The following is a 20,237-nucleotide window of genomic DNA, read 5'->3' on the forward strand; positions in this document are numbered from 1 at the left end:
TGACTGAGCCATGCAAGCACCCCAGCCTGACTTCACTTCTATGTGGGTTCCCTGAATTTTGTTCCTTTGCCTTTGGACAAGCTCATTTCTGCCCCCCACCCTGAGGGACAACAGCTAGCATGAAGGTCTGCCAGGATTTTGATCTAGCCTTCCCTTCAAAGAATCTCTGATTGTATTGAGTTCCTGTTGGGGACTGTCTGCAGATAAGTGACATCAGCCTTGTAGGCTCTGGCCAGGACCTCATACCTTGTGTGACTGGGATGGAGATCCAGTACCCAGGAAGTAAAACTGATGGAAAAGTCAGAATCCTGAGAGCCTATCTTGCTAGGTTAGAGTATTTGGAGTCTACCCACAGTGATGGTGAGCAACTGGAGGAATCTAAGCAACGTAGTGAGAATCTAAGCAACAATATCCATTTTAGAAGGATGACATTGGTGGTTCGGCTGTGTCAATACTCAAGTGTGTTTCAATGCTCAAGTGAGAATTGAGAAACAAAGGTAATGGCAGAGAGAAAGGGAAAAAAAGAAATAGAAGAGATCTTAAAAAAAACATTAATGAAATTGTTGATTTGGATGTTAAAAGTGAGGAAATGGGAAAGGGAGCAAGGCTAAGGGAAATTGGGGGTAATGGCACCATACTGTAGCTGGGAACCTAGGAGAATGATCCAGTTTAAGAGGAGCTAATGAGATGATAATGGACTTAGTCATACACATCTTGAGTTGAAGACTCTTATAAGGAATCCTGGTAGAGCAGCCCAGAAGGCAGCTGAACGTTTGAGGAGAGAAGACTAAAGGTATAGGTCTATGAGTTGTCATTGGCAACCATATATTGTGGTGGAATGTTATTCAGTCCTTATTTATAAAGACTAAGTAGCAACATTAGAACATGAAAAGAGTAGGATATAAAATTGTTTCTATTTTGTGATTTCAACTATGTAAAATTTTATTTGTAAATGGATAAAAGTAAGAAGGGGAAATGGAAAAATTAAACATAACAGATTTGTTAAGATAGTGGGTTCTTTTAAAATTTATTTATTTAAAAAAATTTTTAAAGATTTTATTTATTTATTTGACAGAGAGAGAGGGGGAGAGAGCACAAGCAGGGGGAGTGGCAGGCAGAAGGAGAGGGAGAAGCAGCCTTTCCCTCTGAGCAGGGAGCCCAATGCAGGGCTCGATCCCAGGACTGTGGGACCATGACCTGAGCTGAAGGCAGACGCTTAACTGACTGAGCCACCCAGGTTCCCCTAAAATTTAATTATTTATATCCTGCCTCTTTCCAAAAAGAATTTGTGATGTCATCAAACTATTAATTTTATTTTAAAAATTACTTCTGTTGTTACATTGTATATTAAAATTAATATGAGATATGAGAAAGAACTTTGTAAATGTCCATGTGAATAATTATCATAATATGAACACCACTTATTTTTTGCTTTATTTTAAAGGAGCGATATTTTCATAATCAGTTTCTAGTATTTTCTTCTAAATATTTGTGTTAGAATATGGCTTCTCTATATTATTTTGAAGATCACAACAAGTTGGAATTTCCTGAAAACTCAAAATATAAATAAAGCACAAGTTAAAAAAAATGCTGGATGAAATTTGCTCAGATTATAAGATCTATTTATTGAACAATCTCTATATGCCAGGCATTATGCTGATGATACATAAAAAGAATAAAACATACTCCCTACCTTCAGGCATCTTAAAATTTAGTGCAGAGTAAACAGGCAATTATTCTATAGTTAATGAGTGGGATTGTAAGACCTTACCCATAATTCTAAGGGAACACATCAGAAGGACACTTAGGGGCTTTCCCAGGAGAAATGGTGTCTTCATTGAGTCTTGAGCAAATAGAGAAATTGGGTAAAAGGGCAAAGGGAAGTACTTTCCAAAAAGGGGAGAGCATCATGTGCAAACACTCACAAATAAGAAAGCATGACAAGTTAGAGGAACTTGCAGAAGTTCATTCTGATGAAGAGGGGAAGTGAGGCTAAGGCAAAGAACAGGTCCTGCATGGTCTTATTTGCTAGGCTCAGGATTTTGGACTTGGATCTGTAAGAAGTGGAGGGTCACTGGAAGACCTTACCAAAGAGAGTAACATGGTCAGAAAGATGATTCTGGATGTAGTGTGGTGAATGAATTGGGAGGGATTAGGAGGGGGATCACAAGACCTGTGGCTGTTGCTATGATGCAGAAAGAGAAATTAGAGCCTGAATTAGTTAGGCAGGACTGGAGAAAAGGGCGTGGGGATGGGACATACTCATTAAGAGGAATCAGCACTATTTGGTGACTGAATGTAGAAGGTGAGGGAAAGAGAAGAGTCAGGGATGACCTCTGGGTTTCTGGCTTGGGAAGGGGGGTCTCCTCTCCCCTGAGTTGGGAAAAACAGGTGGAGAAGCAGACATGGGTGGCATGATGGTAAATTTAGTTTTGGTAATGTGTGTTGAAGGAGTCTGTGGGATGGCCACGTGATGGAAGTGTCTCATGGGTGGTGATATATACCAATCTGAACTTGGATGAGAGATAGGGGCTAAGATTTCTCAAATTGGGGGTGTGTAAAATTGGAATCGGAAGTTGAAGGACAAGTCAGTGGTGCTCTGTGTCTGGTATGCATAAGACGCAGATATAAATTTAGATGTATCAATGAGTGGGTGAAGAAACGGAGTCATGAATTCTTTGGGATTGGAGAGAACTTCAGGGACCATGTAATCTACAAGATGACGGATGCGTAGGTGAGGATACGGAAGTTACAAAGAGAGGTTTACCCAATTATACAAGTTGAATTCAGAAACCTAAGCTTTATGAATGTATGTCCAGTTCTCTTTCTACCCTATATTGGTACTGGATGTGGATCGAAAGGAGAACCGAATGAGAAAACATGAGAGAAGAAACTGGCTTAGCTGGAGCAAGAAGCAGGAGTTTGCCACCACGCAATGGTGAACGAGACCACCATCCCTGACCCTCATACCCCACTCCTCTCCTAAAAGGCAGTCATTCAAATTTTCATGGCCGGGGCACCATCTCAGAGCCCATATTGCTCCCCTTTTCCTTAAGCTAGGGGTCATTTTGCCTTTACCCGAAAATTATGAAGGTTTGCTTTGTTCTGGCAGAAATTTTTATCACCTGTACAAGTCAAAAGCCATGACTTTCAATGCTCTGTGACCCAGGAAAAGCTTCGGATTTTCAAAAAGAAAGATGCAGTTGTGTTATAGCTTTTTCACTGCTGTGATGTTTCGGGGCAACCTCACTGTAATGTCATTTCCATGCTTCCGAATTGTTTTATCGTAGATGAAATGAAATGAAGCTGTTAATGACAAGCCAAATGGGAAATGCATCTGGCAGCTGTGTGTGATACACATCGGGCTGCCCTTTACTCCGTGAGATCGACACCTTGCTTTTATTTTGCCCAGCTCTTCAAAGGGAAATGGTCAATAGCATTAGCAGATCAGGTCGGGAGGACTTAAGTCGGCTTTGTAGTGCAACTTGGTGTTTCTTTGCTGTTGGACACATTTGTGTGAAGTGCCTCGATCTGTTCAAATATCAGAGGAGGAAAGTTTGGATTTGGATAGTACTGACTGGTGGGCAGTTTGCAGGATAGGTCATGTATTCAAGAAAAGTGGCCATTTCTTAAGGTTGGCCTTGCTGAGGCCTGGGCAGAAGTTAGGAAGACAGATCTCATTAGGCTGGAAGGTGTTTTATATTATCAGAGCAAGACTTTCCTACAAAGTTTGTCCTTTGCCCGGGGGAAGATGAGTTTTCTAAATGACTTAACTAACTTCTTTTTTGGCATACTTTTGCAATTGGTTCATTTCCAGGTACCAGAAAGAATGTAAATATGGAATGAATCAACTTTTTCCACATTTTTCTCTAGCAGTTCTTTTATGAAGAACAGATTTTCCATAGAGGAAATTAAAAAATACATAAAACTGAGAAACTGTGGTGTTGTTGAGAACGGCCTCATTTTCCCCGTCACTTTGTAACTGGCAGTGTATTCAAATGGCATTAATATGAAGTACGGAGTTTGTTTCAATTAGCTCCATTTTTCCTTGAGATGAGGAATTATCATAAATCCCTGAAATAACAGTTGACTCACAGAGATGCTTGTGTCATTGCATTGGGAATTTTTTATGGCTCCCCCCCACTACATCTAGTTATAAAAATGATTAAACCCTGACTTAATGCATTTGATATGGGCCTTTTGCCTAAATTAGGGACGCGGAGAGAAGGGCAATGGTATAACTCATTTCTCAAAGGCAGACAAATTATTCTTTTTGCAGTAAATTTGGGTAGAATGATTTTTTCCATTTTAGAGCATTTTTCTACACGAAACACAAGAATTTTCATTAGCATTTGGTTCACATTTTTTCTTGGATGCCATTCTTTTGAATGATTTGAAAATATTCTTCTGGTGCATCTGTAAACATCTGAAAATTAGATATTTGGTAAAAGACAATTGATCCAGACAGCTCAAAAAGCCAGAACTTTATGCAAAGCGGTATGTGGATTGCCATCTAAATGAAAACCGCATGTCAAACAGATGTCATAAATATGAATTCAGACAAATGCCCATTGATAGTTTTTCCGTAGCGACGGTTCAGCGAGTTACAGATCTCGCGAAGTGCAGCCTGTTTGGTATGCTGAAGGCAAGTTAAAGTTCTTTTCCTTTCTGTTGTGACACTACAAGTCTAACCTTTATTGTCAGGGTCTCAGCTGAATTTTCTAACAGCAGATGAGTGGGAATTCATGGAAATAGCATGTGTTTCACCAGTTTCCTTTATTTCTCCCTCAGGACAAGCAGCTGTCAGGTCAGCCCCCCATCGCAGAGTTGAAGCCATCAAGAGCAGGGATATATTTGCCTTGTTCTGAGGGCAGGCTTTCTGCCGACTCGGGAGATCACATAAATACCTTCAGGCCAGCATATCTGAGTCATCAGTGAGTGACCTCCCTGACAGGCTGAAACCACAAAATGCGACTTATGGAGCCGTCGGAGCAGACTGCCCAGCTCTGGGTTCCACTGCAGCAATAAACAGGAAGGGATGAATTCATTCATGTTCACACTCCCATTTTTCTACATGGTAGGAAACTAATTCCAGAGAGTAATAGTAGCATAAAAATGCAGCCACATAACTTTTATAACCTCGTTTCCTCGAGTGCTTTACAATGAAATCCAGAGTCTTTGATAGAACTTGCTCTGTATCCTCAGTTCTTAATGATTACAGCTAGTCATGGTTTCGGAGAGGAAACCGCACTTTTGAAAATATGAATTGGATGCCTTTTCATTAGCAGGCCTCACGTGGCCAGGCAAGGAGGGCCAATTTTGCTATCAACCTACCTCTCTTCTCTGGGTCCGGGGAGGTGGACTTCCTGGGATGAGGAGGGAGGAATGCTAATCTTTCATTTCGGGCATATGTCATTCTTATGTGGGGACTGAGAGCTTATTTCCTTTATGTCTTTTAAGAGTGTTGGTCCTCCCGTGTTTCTTCTCAATATCTAACATCTATTCGTTGCTAGATCATTGCGCTTACATCTTCAATCAACCTTATGAGATTGATATTAATATTATTGGACTTGGGGTGAAACCAAAGCCGAGGGGGTAGAGCCAGAAGCTCTGCTAATAAGGAGTAAATGACCAGTTTGAATCCTGACCATCTGACCAGAGAACCCATGTTCTTATTCATTCATTCACCAAGTCATGAAAAATGTGTGAACCAGCACAGGGGGATACTAATCTGCCTTCATACCACAGGGTTGTTAAGTACCTGTATTTGTTACGTATATTTACTTAGCACATTATCATTTAAGTTTTTGGTGCTTTATTTATTTATCCAACAAGTATTTATGAAAAACCTTCTATGTGTCAACATTCCATGACATGCTGGGACTATAACTGAGTAAAACAAATCTAGTCCCTCTTTTTGGGAATTCACAGGCCGGCGGGAGACAACTCCCATCTACAGTGCCAGAGAGGAGCCCTGGGGATGGGATCCCTAACCTGGCCTGGGAAGTAGGCGTAGGGCCTTTCAGGATGTTTAGGAGTCTGCTGTGTGTTCAGGGTGGCAAACAGCATTTTAAATGAGAGAGGACTCATTTGGAAACTATGAGGAGGCTGGGTAGGGATGAAGTGTGAGGGCTTCCAGAAACCACCTACCTGTGTCCCCTAGTTTAGAATCTCCCTGTGCCACCCTCCCACAACACACGTACTTTGCCCCCAATGCCCACCTACCTGGTGGATCCTTCCATAGCCTTCATTTCTTGGTATAGATGCTACTTTATCTGAGAAAACTTCCCTACCTCTCCCAATACTAGCCAGATGTTCACCCGTAACAATCAATGCCTCTCACTATTCTAACACCGATGACATTATTATTCTCATTGCTTCTTTACCTAGCTGTCTGCTGCTTCAGACTGTAGGCCTTTTGGAGCCTAGCACATAGAATGTACTAAATAAATATTAGTTGAATGAATGGGTATGGGAAGGAGATACAGATAAGGGATAAGCAGGAACAGACCATGCAGGGTGGAGTATGGCAAACAGGTGCTCTTCCTCTGTATACCCGCAGCTAACCAACAGACATTCCCAGCCCCTTCTCTTTTGCCACCTCTATTCAGAGGCTCCAAAATTGAAATATTCACTTTTCCCTGCCTCCCTTGCAGCAAGGGGTAGCTATATGACACGGTTCTGGTTAATGAATTCTAAGTAGAGGGCTGCTGGAAGGGCTCTCAGAAAGTGTTTGCCTTCCTGATAAAAAGAGAGGATTATATTTAGCGTGGTCCTATACTGCTTTGAGTGAAGAAGTGAGGGCTGGGCTAGATATAGCAGCTACCTTGGAGCTGTGGAGGAAAGGCCAAGAGAATCACAAAGACTTTGGCTTTGATATCACTGAGTTGCTGAGCCGGTGCCAGAAACCTTCTGGACTTCTCCTTGTGTGAGAAAAATGATCCTCTGCTTCAGTTGTCTGTTACTCACAGCCAAATGCATTCCTAATTGCAGTACTATAAAATGATAAGAGTAGCTATATTTATTGAACACTTACTAATTATATCACAGTTTCAAATGCTTTCCCTATGCTTATCTCAACTAATCCTCACAACTCACAAAAGGTACTATTATTATTATCAACTCCATTTTATAGATGAGAAATAGATACATTCACCCATTTAAGGTCATTAGCCAATGAGAGTCAGAGCTAAAATTTGAACCCAGGACATCCCACCTTACATCTGTGCCCCTGACCACTGTACATAATGCCAGGTCACGGGGGTTGAACTCTATTCTGAGGTTGGTGAGGTGGTCTGGTAGGAGGAATAATGACCTCCCCCAGATGTCCATGTCCTAATTCTCAGAACCTGTGCCATGTATGGCACAGGGAAATGAATGCTGCAGATGGAATTAAGATTTCTAATCAGCTGCCCTTAAGAGGGCCTTAATGTAATCATAAAGGTTCTTAGAAGGGGAAGGAGGAAGCAGTAGAGGAGGTCAGAGTGAGTCAGAGAATTTAATCTGCTAGCAGTAGCTGAAGATGAAGGAAGGGGCTACTAGCCAAGGAAGGCGGATGGCATCTAGAAGGTGGAAAATGCAGGGAAATGAATTCATCCTGGAGCTTCCATAAAGGAATAGAACTTTGCCAATTTCCGGATTTTAGCCCTGTGAGACCTGTGTCAGACTTGTAACCTACAGAAATGTAAGATAGGAAGTTTGTATTCTTTCATGTCACTGGATTTCTGGTAATTTGTACTCATACAGGTGGCACCAAAGGATTTTCCTCAGAGTCTAGGCACAATCAGATCTCCTGTCTTTGTGAGATCCCTGTGTTAACTATGTAGAGTCTGGGTCATTGGAGTCAAGGCTCAAGGCAGAGAGCTCAACTAGGAGGCATTGCAAAGGCAAAAGCAGTAGAGGGTCCAAGCTTACCCAAAGGCAATGGACGTGGTTCTGTTTGCTTGTTTTTCAAAGTGTTTGTGGAATAAATGTTGTCAAGTTGAAGAGAAATCAGAGATGACTACATTTTTAAAATTTAAGGTAAAGAGTAGATACTTGCTGGAACTAGGTGTCAGAAGAAGTAGGGGAAGGGATGGGTGTTGGCCTTTGGGATGGGAACAATGTGTTGATAAGGAGAGTATCACACAGTGTCTGCTGGTATCTGGGAACAAAACTGGTTGTGGCGTGATGGTGGAGAGGACAACATGGTGGAAATGGAAAGTGAGGTATGGTTCAAAAGAGTCCCTCTGCAGAATGGAGGAAGGGGCAGTCCAGGTGGGATTAAAACTTTACCCGTTTATGGTAACACGTTTTAAGGTTGTGTTATATTTGGAGTCAGAGCCTTGGAGTCGGAACAGGGCTGGGCATATGAAGGAGTGGGGATTTGGAAGAGAGAAGGGAGTGAGAATTTTTACTCCCCTTTTTAGGGGGAGAATGATTTTTACTTGGGACAGAAGGAAAAACCATCTCACTTTGAGGCTGATTTCGTGAATTCCCAATAAGCACATCCTTCCTACCATTTTCTACAAAACCTCCCTCATTCAGTTCAATAATACCTCCTCCTAGTATTGCAAACTAGATCTTTCTTTCAAATCGGGGTCATTGTCTCCTGTTAAGGCAGATGTCTCAAAAAGAGGGCACAGCAAATCGTGCCAGCCTTTGTACAAATGAGTCAGCTCCTTTCCTAGGAAAAATGTAACTGGAGTAGGAATGAAGGGGAGGACCACAGTGAGTTGGGTGGGAGGAGGGGCTCCATCTGGGGGGGTAGAGGAGTGAATTGCTAGAGGTCTGAAAGTAAATGCTTTCTCAGCCACTTATGACCACCTTCCTGGTTCCCAAAGGGAGTGCTTCAGTCTGGATGGGTATAAGGAGATGGCAAGACCCTTTTTTCCATGGGGTATCTGGGTATTCTGTGCTCTGTCAAGGTTTGCTTACTCTTCTAAGTGTGTCTACGAGCAATCTTTTGGGAGGCAAAGGTGAGAAACCACAGGAGAGGTACAGGGAAGGCACATACACTCCCTCCGGGTCTGGAAGAAGATGTCCCTCACACCTTCTGGCAATGGAAAGAAGGGATGAGCAGAACTAGTGCCATCTTATGTCAGCAAAGTTAGGGGGATGAGAAGATACAGCGTTCAATCCAAAGGTTCCTTGAGGGCTGGTAAACCTCTTTGAGAGGAATATCCTACAAAGAATGCACAGCTTGCTAGGTTTAGAGTTCTGTTTATTATCAAAGGAAACCTTTCTCATCTTTGAAAAAAATTTTAAAAAGAGAGCCTGTAATCCCCAGGGCCTCAGATTTATGTTTTCCAAATGTGGACCTCTATATCTCCATGTGCTCAATATCTTTTTAATGGACTACAAATATTTGAAATGTGTAAATACACCGTGGGAGGATGAGTATTTTAAGTGTGTAGGGATGTGGCTGGATTAGGAGAACTAGGATGTCATTATGAAAGAGGGAAGCAGGAGATGAGATGTCCCAGCAGTCTGAATTGCTGGACTGGAGCACACTTGTAGGGCAGGCAAACTGGAAACATTCTTGCATTTGAACTTTTAGACCAGTCACCCGGACAAAAGCATGCAGCATCTTTCCTATTGGAGGCATACTGTCTTTGGACTTTATCCTTTATCTGGGGAGAGAGAGATTGTATCACCCTTCACGCCGTACTGGCCTACCTTCCAGTGGAAGTGGGGTCAAGTGTGTCTTGGAGACGCTCGCCTGGTGAAGCTGATATACTCTTCTCTGCTTCCACCCCAATCCTTCCCAATGGGAATTAACAGGTTCAAAGCCAAATACTGACATGATCAGAAAAGATTGCTCGTTCTAAATAGAGTGATGTGTTTCCAGTCGGAATAATCTCTGGAGTCTTCTCTGTGGTTTTCCTTAATGGACTCTATTTTCCAGACATACCTCTACCGGAGATCTTCTGTTTCCCCAGGTGCAGGATGGGGTGAGGATATCCTGCGTGATGTTTTGGTGAAGATTAAATGAGATATTAATGTAGGTGAATCACTTGCATATGGAGAGCCCTCAACAAATGTCAAATCCCTTCCTCATCATATCATCAGTTGATAGTGAATTATTTCCTACTTCTCCTAATGCTTATTAATGTTTCCATGCATTTACATACATATTAGAGAATTTAGAACTGGAAGGGAGGTCCATGGGTCTCAGCTGTCAGTGTTTTGCTTGCTTACTTTTGGTCATTGAGTCCTTGTTGGTAAGTAGCAGGAGGGCATACGGTGAGAATATGGACCCTGGAATCAGACCGACTGGATCTGAATCCAAGTTCCACCCTTTTAACTGCACCATTCGAGGCAAGTCTCTTAACTTCTTTGTGCCTCAGTTTCCTTTTACAATATAAGGGGGAATGATAATAACAGTACCTGCTTCGTGGGGTTGTTCAGAAGATTAAACGAGTTAATATATGTGAAGGATGTGGATCGGGGCCTGATAATCAAGTAAGGCACCTAAATTGTGATTGCTGTCACTGGTTTTTGGTGACTTCATATAAGGCATTTATGATAGTGTTCTATACAGGTTAGCTATTATTTTTATTACTATATGGCCTATAAAATGTGGGCAGAGATCTCTGATCCAGGAAACTAAATTCCAGTTTCTTGAAAATTGAGACTCAGAATGATTTCTAGGACCAGAACTGGGAATCATTAGCATTAGTTAAGGTGGCAAAAAAATTCAGTCTGTAGAAGGGGATGGCCTGGCTGGCAGGGACTTCAAGACCTTATCCAGAGCTCCCCGTGAATAGCAGAGGATGATCTGTTTCTTAAATACCATAGACTGCACTAGCAAACTTATGATCAGTGGACCCAACTGTGCCCATAGGCACAAACCAAATGAATTGGTTGCCAATTTTGAAAATTTTATGATTTCACATAAAACTCTGGGCTTCCCGCCTTACAGACAATTACAGGGTCTACAACTCTGGTCTTGCTCTCCTAAATGGCGACATCTGCTTCATCTGTGTAGAACTGCCCATTTTATATTGCTCATTCACTTTTCATTTTTCCGCAAACCTTACTATTCCATATTGTATTACACCTGGCCCATTTCACTCATCAATGTTATTGAGTAATCTCAGTAGGTCTCTAAATTTGCAACTCCTACTGTAAACCGATAAGAGGAAAGTACTCCTGAGATGCAGGGCAGATGGTACATTTCTACCGTAATGTGGAAAGAGATACTGTTCATCTGGTCTTGATTTATCACATGTTCTCTCGTCCCACATATGGGCCACCTTATATAAACTGTTATCAGTGCCTCTAAGTGGAGTTAATTCCTGCATCTCAGGTGTGCTATGTGTGCTTACTGATGTCCATCAGTGGCAGTTACTACCAGAAAATGTTCATCATAGATAGAAAAAAAATCAAGAAGTGGTACCAAAAAGAGTAGCCTGGGTTAGCATCATATTTCCACATTTCCACAAAACACGTTTGAACACAAATATTCTTGGTAATTGTGGTTTTGTTACCTAATTCTTCTGGAAACAATGGTTTTCTTGAATCCCAGAAAATGAAACAAAGACATTTGGAATCCAATTGTGGGGACATCTCTAGATATTTGAGAACTTGGGTACCAAGTTCCCATTTCTGGAGTTAGAAGTAGTATGGTTGGTCTTTGGTATATGCAGGAGGTTGGGGGACATATATTAAATCATATGTGTATCTGTGTTTACTAGCACCAACCCATCGCTCTGGTCCTGGCACCTCCTTTTGAAACAAGTCATTGAATAGAAGTGTATCTTCAATTTACAGTTGTACTGAAAGAAACGTTCTATCATTTAGATTAATCAGAAACGCACAGGTATGTGTCAAGTGTGCCTAGGTAAGAGATGTATTTTTCAGAAGTGGGTGATATTCAATCATCAGAATGAAAATGTTTCTCCTTCACTTGCCAGCGAGGGAGAGGGCTCAGAAACTGTTGCCTCAAGGCTTTCTGGACCAAGTGGAAGACCATCACTGTGAGAGTACACAGTCAGCGTTGCATCACGCAATGCAAATTGCAAGACATGCTTCTTTATCAGCAGAGCTTTATGTTAATGTAGCTGTCACATTAAATATTTGCTGCTGTGACTCATTAATGACTGTCATAAAAGTGTGGCAGTATCTGGCATTTTAAGTGTTTGTGGTGCCTAATGTACAGCTTGCTATTGTAAATAGGCCACACATTTAGAACTAATTACATGCAAGCTATGATAGCAGGTTTATATTTTACAACTATCTGAGCTGTGATCAGCACTTGTGATCACAAAGCAAGGAAAAAATAGGCAGTGACAGCAATACCTTCATGTTGAAAGCAAATTCTTGTTCTGAAGTGTTATGAAGTATTAAGTATTTTTCAGTAGAAAGTGAATACGATTAGTCAGAAGCAAATATAATTATAAAATAGCCTGGGTCTGGTTTATATACTATGTTTACATTCATACACATTTTTTTCTTTAAAGATTTAGCCAGTCCAGTAAACAACCCAAATCATATCATTCTTAAGGCAATGTATACGTTTTGTTTTTTTTTTTAACTTTCAAGCATCAAGGAAAGGAAAGTTGCCTTCTGAGTCTCTATGACGCATTGTTTTCTGTTTGTGATTTTTGGTTGAAGCGGGGTTACAAACAGGATAAAACATAAAGGAGGTTGATAAACTTTGGTTCCTCCTGGCTTCGCAATGCCTCTTATTCGGGCTGCAGTCCTGAGCATTTTCCAAACCTATCCTCCGTGTCTGAAATAAGAAATCAGAGGTTTCTGGAAAGTAGTTCTAGACCAGGGAGTCTTAATCTGGAATCAGCGGACTCTCTGGGATCCATGGATGGGGTAGGGGGCTAGAGGAAAGTATAACACCTAAAATGCATGCAAAATTTTATAGGTATTGCTTTTTTTCCCCTGGAGAGATTTTCCAGAGCTTTCTTCAGAGCCTGAGAAGGAATATTAAGTATCAACAATTGTTACAGCTTGCTTAGACCACATGAAGTAATGAAGACGTGGTTCTTGAGAGACCACCCGGTGTCTGCAGTCTTGAGGATCTTAAGACAAAGGGACTTGTGATGATTGGTCAGGACTCTCAGTAACTGCTGCTAATTTTTGGGAAGCCTCAGAAAAACCTGACTGCTGAGGTCCTCCTGAGAGTGTTGGAATGGATCCCATTTTCCTCTTCTCCAGTGCAGAGCTGGGACCCCAGCAGGGGTATGAGAGAGAAGGTGGAGATGAGGGAGGCAGCCATGACAGTGGGGTCGCAGCCCCTATAGCAGCAGCTCACCAATCCCTCTTCGGTCCAGTGTCCAGCCTGGGAAAGCAGTGCTTCCCTGGCTCTGTGGGAAATCTCTTTCCAATCCAGTGGAGATTGTATAACTGACTACGCTGGCCCACTTCTGGGGCTCAGGCGGATAGAAACTGGGGCTTGGGATTGAGGGGAAAGATTGTGGTCCCAGAATCAGGCCAGGAGCTCTGAGGCAGGCTGCTGCCTGGCTGACCAAGGATGGTGACAAAGGCTAGGCAACCTGTAGAGGATTGAATGGAGACCACAAATCTCTTACATGTCCTAGAATCTACATTCCTTTCTTTTCCTGTGTCTTCTTCTTCCCCCTTGCTTCTTCCTGTGCAGATTCCAGAGCTCAATGCAAACACTCCTCCATATCTGTTAATTCCCTGCTCTCCCTTTTCTGCTCTCTGTTTCCTATTTCTTTTGAAACCTGTTCCTTCTTTCTCTCCTTTCCCTCCCTTTCCTATTTTTGTTCCATCTTATTAATATCTGGAGCTTGGCCTGTCCTTACCTTTTGGTTCTCCTTATCTTTTTGTCACCAAATGCAGTTTTTGTTGTTGTTGTTTTTTCTAAAGCATTCTCTCTTTCTCCGTCCCTCCCAACTCTTCCTTCCTCCTCTCTTTTTGTGTTTTTCATTCACGAGAGGGAGCAGGTGGAACAGATGACCTTGGGGGTCTTTGCTCTTTTAAAATGATCTGAAAATTTTGAGCACAGACATCCTTATTTTATTAGCATGAAGTCTAAAATGTCCCATGGATGATGAGAAGAGAATGGTTTTTTGGTCTATGGGAATCCCACCTGGGATAGAGCAGACAGCCCACCTTGCAAAACAGAGTCCAGCTACCCTCTGCCCTGGCTCAGCTCTAGCCACGGCTCTGGCTCAGGGTGATTCTGGATGGCACGTGGACTCCCTGGAACCATCACTGGGAACCCAGTGGTAGACTTTATTGCTTGGTTGTCTTTATGAACGTCAAAGAGTAACATTCTTCGTGAACCTGAACTCTTCCACCTGCATTCCTCCTGAAAACTAAGTGGTATCTTAGAGAGATTTGTGGTAGGCTTACAGCTCTCCGGCTCAGTCTCATTCCTAATTAGATTTCTAGCTACACTCAAGCCCATCTCCCCATCTAACTCCCTCTCTCCTTGACTTTGTTCCTAGAAAGGGTCTCACAATTTCATCTTCAGTGCCTTTGCAGCTGCCGTTCTCCTCCATCCCACGTTATTGAAACCCTTCTCCCTCTTCACTGCCACCTGCTCCATGAGGCTTTCCTGAGTCCTTAGCCAGGATGAACGTCTACCTTAGGCCCTATGCTCTCATAGACCCTTACCTGTGTTTCTGTACGTATTTGTCACAGCTTCTTGAATTATAACCAGGTATGTACCTCAGGAAACAGAAAAATGTGAGGGGAGGGACAACATCTTTTTTAAATTCACTGTGCCTAGGACCATACTTTAGTAAATGATCATTGAACTGACTTGCAGAGTGGCCAATGAAGACATTTATCGATTCTCCTCTGCTTATTTTTCCTGCATGTCTAATAAAGATTCTCTTTGATAAGTTGAGCCATGTTCACAACAATCACTAGTCTATCTGTCTTATCTGATGGGTTTCGATCCTCCCATTAACCCTTTAAGGAAGTGGATCGTCTCCATTGCACAGAGGAGGCTGGACGCTCATCATGAAGCCAGCGGTCCTATCTTTGTCACTGTTCTCCAAAGTCCCTGTCCTTTCTAGTTTATTCTGAGGTTTCTCAGGGGAAGGGAAAGCCCAGGAGGCGTATTTGGATGGTCTCCACTTTCCTGCAGCCATCGTGCTATCTGTGCTTCTCAGCCATGCTGCCTATGATGTCCTCCTAGGAGGACAAGGGTTGGGGCACCTTGCTGGTTTCTTTTCTGGGGGAGCAGACACCAGTCCCTCTGTACAAGGCTCTGGGGCTGGGTGTCTGGTGCTCTCTGGCTGAGACAGCAGCATGACCGTGCACTTGGAAAGATCACAGCCCTTGTTTGCATACAGCTCCCGCTCTCAGCCTGCTCTGGGGCAGAAGCCTGCTTTGATCCCTGTGCAGGCCTGGGAGGTTATGGCCCTAATTAATTCATGCATAACAATTTGAATTTCCTTTCATTTGGTAAAAAGCGTAATCATTTCAAAACTTTCATAATGCTGGAATTCTTAAAACTCTGATTGAATCTTATTTTTGTAAATCTGGTTAGGGTGATCTATGGATAGCGCTGAAACGAAAAAGATAATGGAAAAATGTTCCCTTTAAATTACTGAAAACTATTTCTGTTAGAAGAGAAGTTCTTGTCATCAGGCAAGATTTCAGAAAAAAAAAACAACTTATAATAAGCAGTGGAATGTCAACAAACTCTTCATCAGAATCCGTTTTTTTTTTTTTTACGTGAACGCACCAGCTTACTGATCCACCCCATTCAGTGGAAATGTCATATAAATTGAAGAAAAATAAAGAGTATGAAGGAGACCATGGATATGAAAGCACTTGGTAAACAGCAACGTGCTTTATAAATGTGACATATTATTATAGCTCGACTTCTGCAGTTCCCTTCCCCATGGTTAGAAAGTATTAGAGGTCCCCTGACTCCTGTCAGATGCCTTTTTAATGATCTTTAAGCCTTATTCCTAAAGGCAGGACAGTGATAATGGCAGGAAAAGTGCTTAATAATTTGTTTATGGTAAAATGCTATCCTAATTAGTAGGTCTCATTAATTTCAATAAGGCATCACCCAGCATTTTCTCTCACTCCCTGCAGTTAATCAGCTAGGAAGTCTTCCTGCCTTTGCTGAGATCTCTCTCTTACCTGTTTGCTTTGTCCCCATGGCCACCACTCGAGTTTGTGACCTCTCATGCCACACCTGGGCAGCGGCAATAACTCCTACACCCTCCTACCTTCCACCCTTCCCGGAGTCAGAGGGATCCTTTAGACACAAGTCATGTTGGTCACCCTCTAGCTTCAAACTCAGCAGTGGGTTCCGGACAAGGCCCGGCCCTGGGTGCTCTCACCCTCTTCCTGTACCACGCTCGTCTTCCCCACTGATCTTACTTTTACATCCCTCAAATACGCAATGCTTCTTTCTGCCTCAGGCTTGGCCTCTGCTATTCCCTCTGCCTGGAATGCCATTCTCCCAGATCTGTGTGTGGGCCAGCTGCTCACCTGTCAGTTCTCAGCTCCTCCGTTCCTTCCTCAGGGAGGCCTCCCTGACCATCTACCCTACGGTGACTGCCCGCTGCCACCAGCCTCCCTTACCTGATTCTTTCACCTCTAACCTTCCAACATTGTCTTATTTATGTAATTGTTTATTTATTAGTCATCTCTTTCTGCTCAAATATATGTTTCACAGGGGCAGGGACTATCTCTGTATTGTTCTCTGCTATTTCTCCACAGCCTAGAATAGAACCTGGCACAGAAAGCCCTCCCATCTATTTATTGGACAAATGAGTGTTAACTAAAGTCAGAAACTATAGAGTGAGGGGGGAAAAAGAATGTTCCAATGAGGTGATTTGGTTTATGTTGACACTATGCTAAAACAACTAGTAAAATTCAATTCAATGGAAAAGAATAGTTAAAATGACTGTTTTCATGCATTATTGATTAATTCAGTTATAGAAGTAACTCATTGATAAAATTACAGTACGTATAGAATTCGACAGCTATCCATGTCATTTGGTTAAATTAGCCATAACTGCTTATGACACATTTGATTCTTGGGATGCTTCTCATTCAAATTTTATAAATGAAAATCTATAGGATTCAGATCATCTATTTTTCCAGAAAATAAGTATTTCTGGGAAAAGTCCTAATGGCCAATCTGAAAAGTTTGGGATGAGGATTTTATTCTTCTCATATGTCTTATTCATTTATTTTAGCCTGTATCGCCTCGTGATAGAGTGTGTTCACTCTACAAATAATTTTTGTGAGCTTCCTGTGTGCCAGGCCCTCACCTTGGCAGTGGAGAGCCCGTTTGGAACCAGACACATAACATCCCTGCTCTGGTAAAGGTTGGCTAATGAGTTCCCTCTGTAGGAATTTAGGATGAACACATCTGCCATGTGCTGCCACTTCCATGGAGTTTCAAGGAAGACAGGTAGTGACAGTAGGATGGTCTGGAGGTTGTAAGAAAAGTCCATGTCCTTATGAAGACCCAGCGGGAGAGTATCTGTGAAAGAGAAAGACAGACAGACTAGGTCAAATGTTCTTAAAATGAACTTTATAGTTAGGTCATGACCACAGTCATGCTCCCAATAGAAGCCTGCCAAGTAGTCTGAGTTAAGAGAGAAATTTGGGGCAAATTTAGAGCCTTTTCAAACTCCCTGGGCTCCATGTCTAAAACCACATTTGGGCCTTTTCAATATTGGTATCTAGTCACTGCTAAAGGAATGCCTAGTTGAAAGTTAAATGAGTTTATAGAGTTTGGGTTAGATGGAAAATAACTGGAACTAAACTGTATTTTGTTGAATTTCAAAATGGCTCAGGAATCATTGGACCATATTTTCCTCAAAATTAACATCAGTAAAACAGATTAAGCAAAATAAAATCCTCCTGGCAAAAAAAAAAAAATTGTAAACTGAGATTTGCTCAAACCAAACTTCTTCTAGTTCTTCCATCCTTGGTTGACAAAGACATAAACTTGGGAGTGTGGGCAGGTTTCTAAGCCTTTAAGATTATTATGAAATCAGAGTTCCAAGTTTTGGAAATGTTTAAAGAAGAGGCTTTTTTCTTGACATTTCTAATTTCTGCTAAGTATTGAAATATACCACCCATACAATAATTACAGGTCATAGGATTTCAGAGCTGGAAAGAACCCTGGAGACAATTTAGTCTAGTCTATGTATTTCTACAGAGGTGAAGACAGACTCAGGGAGGCAAATGGACTTTCTCAAGGGTACGCACAAGCCTGTGACAGAGCTGGGGTCCAAGTTCCTTTCATCTTATGGAAATGCCTGTATTGGGCAGGTCCAACCTCACTTTCCTATTTATGAAGCTCTGTAAAGTCCCTGGAATTTTGGTGTGCTAAAAATGTGAGATTTTGATGGTTGGATAACTTATGGGTTAATCTTACTATCACAGTCTTGCTTTTTCCTCGGAGATGTGGCTGTTCAGAGGTAATGGGCACTGAAGAAGCTTGTTAGAAATGGAATGTAAAGATTTAGGGAGGTGGAGTGGGACAGAATCAGTGTGGCATGAACAAATTGTGGCTGGGAACCCATACCTTTACTCTGCTGTTCCCTCACACTGTGATGCCCGCTCTATTCACGGTTGAGTTTTGAAGCCCACGTTTTCCCCACTGCCTAATGGGAAGCAATCCACAGCCTAAAAGCAGAGGTGCCTTAATGAATGAAACATCTTTGTGAACTTCTCTTTTTGTTAGAAGGCTGTGTGCATTTAGGACCCCTTAGTTTCTGATTTCATTGCATGCTCCTGACAGCAAAGAGCTATTTAAACTAAACTGCAAGAAACGAAAGCAGGGAAAGAGTGCTTTTGGTTGCAATGGGACTGCCCAAGCCTCTGTGATGGGGTTAGGGTGTTAGTCATCAGCTTTCTTTGAATGCCAAAATCATGCCACACAAATAGAAAGAAGGATCTCGTATGCCTTTAATACAGAGTGACACTTCTTTCTCTTTCATCTTTTTTTTTTTTTAAATATAGGACAGATTCAGCTATAGATTCCTGTAAACTGTGCCCTCCCAACCCCCTTATATGACAACTGTCTCCAGACAGGGATGGGTATGGATATCAGTGAGAATTTAAAATGTACCAAGTGAGGAGGAACTTTGGCAGGGAAGAGCGGGAAAGTTGCCCGAGCGGTGATGGTCTGACTCTGCCCTTCGAAAATACTTAGGAGTCCCCTAGATGCAGCCAGAATTTTGTTTTGCTTTTGCTTTTTTAAACTGTCTTAACTGTTTGAGGAAAATAGCTATCTTGCTTCAAACACCCTTAGCACACACACAGATTACAACTGTATTTCCTGAGGCTGTGAACTCCTCTGTTTTTACAAGCCAAGAAGAAATTCAGCTAGTTGGTAGTTGGAAGACAGATCTGTAGCGAGTAAGTAGCATGAGTAACGAGTGGGCCATATCCTTTTCCAAGATGTTCCCAGCTACTTTTGGACCTAGGCCTGGGAAAAAAATATTATGTGAATTTCCCTTGGAGACACTGTTAAAATGTATTTTATTAATTAATGTCCACTTAAATTTGAGTCAATACCAGGGAAATCAGTATTGTTCTTAAATCGTACCAATACATAATGATGATAATAAAACGAAACTTTAATATGTATAATGTTTATTGCCGAAAGTGCTTATATCTATTGGCTTATATATTACCTTATATATACCTTCCAGAATACTCCATTAATCAACTTTTTTATGATAACATGGAAATTCACCATTTTTCTAATATTCAGATGATGATAAAAACATTAATATTCAAAGTACTTATTAAGTACCAATTACTTATAATACCAACAATACCGAGCTCATTTGACTTAAGCGAAGAACCACAAAAGAAGTTTCTATTTCGATGAAGTTTTTCTTTCTGACATTTTCCACTTCATGTTTAAAAAGAGAATGGGCAAAACCATTTGGGTATCAGAGTTTAGCTGGATGACACACATTCCACTTGTGGAATTGGTCAAGATCAGAGAATGTCTTCGTTTCTTGTCACTTAGAAACTAAGTTGTTAATATAGTTATTCTCTCTGGCATTTAGGTCATGAATTTTTCACAGACCCACATCAAGGAGAAAAGAGGACTTTTCTATGTTGGATTTACAGAATGATTTCAGATGTTTTGAGTGGATAGCTGCAGAACAGAATGGAAACAGTGCAAGTCACGTTGCCTTCCAGAATCCACTGGGCTCTGTTATTGTTAGCTATCTATTGGCATATCATTCTATGGTCCTTAGCCAGTGTGGTTTAGCTTTATTATTCCTCTTAAGATCTTGTTAATGTTTAGTTGACCTGTTTTATAT

Source organism: Ursus maritimus, unplaced genomic scaffold, assembly GCF_017311325.1.
Source record: "Ursus maritimus isolate PB19 unplaced genomic scaffold, ASM1731132v1 scaffold_20, whole genome shotgun sequence".
NCBI classification, from domain to species: Eukaryota; Metazoa; Chordata; class Mammalia; order Carnivora; family Ursidae; genus Ursus; species Ursus maritimus.